Raw genomic sequence first — 3,103 nt, forward strand, 5'->3', positions numbered from 1 at the left:
CTAGGTATGATGGCCACTTAAACGATCTAGAATTCAGCTAGACTTTATACAATAGTAAGCATATTTATATTATTTTATTGATTATAAAATACATCATACTTGTGTATTAAAATATATACCGTCCAAAAAGTAAAAACGCTTGGATGCCAGCCATTCTGGTTGGTTATGGCACATTAGATGCCCTGTGAGACTTCCTCCTTGATTACATCCCTCTACCTTCCTGCCCCTAGGAAACTATGCTGAATTTTATTAATGGTTTCTTACGTTGCTTTTCTAATATGTCTCTAAATGTTAGAATCTCTGATATAAATGGAATATTGTGTGAATTCATCTGTGATTTGCTTATTCCAGCAAAGATGTTAAGATTTTTATTTTTTATTTTTTTTTTAGATGGAGTTTCGCTCTGTTGCCCAGGCTGGGGTGCAGTGGCGTGAGCTCGGCTCACTGCAGCCTCCGTCTCCTGGGTCCAAGCAATTCTCTGCCTCAGCCTCCCGAGTAGCTGGGATTATGGGCGCCTGCCACCATGCCCTGCTAATTTTTGTATTTTTAGTAGAGATGGGGTTTCATCATCTTGGCCAGGCTGGTCTTGAACTCCTGACCTTGTGATCCATCACACCCGGCCAATGTTAAGGTCTTTTTATGTTCACGTGTGTAACTAGTTCTTACATTTTCGGGCTCCATACTATTTTATTGTATGAATGTCCTACTATTTATCTATTCTATTGGTGGATATTTGAGATGTTTCCAGTTTTTTATTACAAATGATGTTGCTATAAACATTCTTGTAAATGTCTCCTAGTGTAAAGATACGAGTTTCTCCTGGGGATATATGCACATTTACTTTACCAAGTAATGTTAAACTAGATTCCAAAACCGTCGTATGAATTTATACCCCTTCCAGCAGTATTTTCACTTGCACCGTATACTAGCCAATACTCAGATTACATTTTGAACATTTTTTTTTGCCAATATTGTAGGTAAAAAATGGCACCTGTGAATTTAATATGCACTTTCCAGAATAAAATTAAATTTTATTTCATATATTTATAAACTTTCTTCTGTGAAATGTCAGTTCATGTTTGTTGTCCATTTTTTAAACATTTTCTTTGGGGCAGATCTGTTTATTACTAAGATGGTGCACTGTAGTTTTAGCAAATTTATTTGTTTTAGTTTCTCAGGGACAATAATACAGATGGTCAAAAATAGGCAACAAAATCTCTTTTCTAGTTCCTCTACCTGGCCACCATTTTAAAAACACAAGTTCTTCATATATATATAGATATAGTTATATATTACTGTATGAAAACACATTTTAACAGACTTCACAGCTCACTTAAAGCTTCAGTTTATAATCATTCATGTGAAAGATTTCTACATGGAATGTTCACTTAGAATTCCTCATTGGGATTCCAGTGTTCTATGTTAGAAATGCAGAAGTCCTTCTTCAGCGCAATGCTAGACATTTTACCTTTGTTCATCATTTACTTTCATTCAAGGGTTTCCTAACCTCGCTTTTGTACCTTCATTTTTGTTTGCTTGACTAATTTCCTTTAGTATATTTTCAGGTAAGACAGGTTGATATCTGTATAAATAATCGTATAGACAAAGATGATAAATGAGGTATCCTAACTCATGCATAGCTGTAGAATCAACATAGTGAAAAGAAACTGCAAGATCAGAACAGCAACCAGGACCCTCTACAGGAGGATAACAGTTGCAATTCCAGTGCCAAAAGGTTCTGGGTAGATAACCTTTAATTAAATGTTCTGGCATAAAGGGATGAAAAGTTTCTTTTCCAGTGGTATCTCTGGAAGCTCCTGCTTCTACATTTATAATTTCCATGCATCTCCCCAGTGCTGCCTTCAATGGAGGAACTAAATGTACACTTGTCTGTTTTAAATGCATCAACAAATCTCTTCAAGGCTTCTTTGCTTAGCACATATTCTGCTCCTCCACTCAGTGTAGCCCTGCTTTACATAGGGTTTTAATTTTCTCCCAAAGTAAATGGGTTCTTCACGGTAATATTTTGAAAGAAGCCATCTCAAATTGTCTAGTATGACATACGTGTCATCATCTGCTTTCAAAAACCAATCAGCATCTTCTAAACAATGTTCATGAACATACTGAAAAGCTTTGTTTTCCAGTACAGCTGATCTCTGCCTTCTTTGGTTTTCAATCCCACAGTAGGGAAGTCTTTATTTTCTTCTGAACTCATAACACTTTGTGACAATGCTGGGCCCATGTACCTTTGACAAGTTTGGCCTTTTTCTCTAGGTTTTAAGGGCTTGTCATAACCCAGAGAAGAATTTTAACTTTCTGATAGAGGTTTTCAGCGATGTCGGTGTTCTCATCTTTATGTTGGCTAGAATCTTCATTGAAGTTCATTTGTCCTTCTAGATGATTGTGCCATTATCATCTGAATGCCTCGCATGAGGATCATTATGAAGAGTATTAGGCTAGGTGTCACCCTATTCTCCCAAAATACTAAATAGCTGAGAACATTAAAAAAAAAAAAAAAATCCTATTGCCGATCCACAGAGGAAGGCTAAAAAATTCGGCCAAGATTTAGAGGCCATTTCCCGGAAGTCTATTTCTCACATCAACCGCGGCTCCCTCTCGCTCCTCCTGGGGGCGAAGAGGAAGACGACAGGGGATCGACAACCTCTGGTTCTCTGGACAGCCGCAGAAGTGGCTCGTGGCCACGAGCCGAAACCGCCCGCTGCAGCTCACATCATTCAGCGGCAGCGGCGGCGGCGGCCCGAGTTGACCATTTTTCTATTGGGTTTCTATTGTTCTCATATATGTATGGTTTATTACCTATTCTTGATAAAAGTCCTTTGTCAATTATCTGTGTTCCAATATCTTCTCCCAGTCTGGGACTTTTCGTTTCACTCTTTTAATAATCAGGATTTCTTAATTTTATTCAAATTTATCAATCTTTCCCTTTATAATTTGTCCTTTTATGTCTTAAGAACTCCTTCTCCAATCCAAGGTCATACAATTATTTCCTATAATTTCTTCTTAAGAGTCTGGCTTTGCCTCTTACATTAAGTCCACATTTAATCCACCTAGAATTGATATTTATGTATGAGATTCCCATTCT

At 37.4% G+C, this 3,103-nt stretch overlaps 1 pseudogene; it reads right to left on the bottom strand.

The window, feature by feature from the left end:
- Positions 1-1,005: 1,005 nt before the first annotated feature.
- Positions 1,006-2,599, bottom strand: LOC100591381 (annotated as a pseudogene).
- Between the last annotated feature and the right edge of the window lie 504 nt (positions 2,600-3,103).

Source organism: Nomascus leucogenys, chromosome 10, assembly GCF_006542625.1.
Source record: "Nomascus leucogenys isolate Asia chromosome 10, Asia_NLE_v1, whole genome shotgun sequence".
NCBI lineage: Eukaryota > Metazoa > Chordata > Mammalia > Primates > Hylobatidae > Nomascus > Nomascus leucogenys.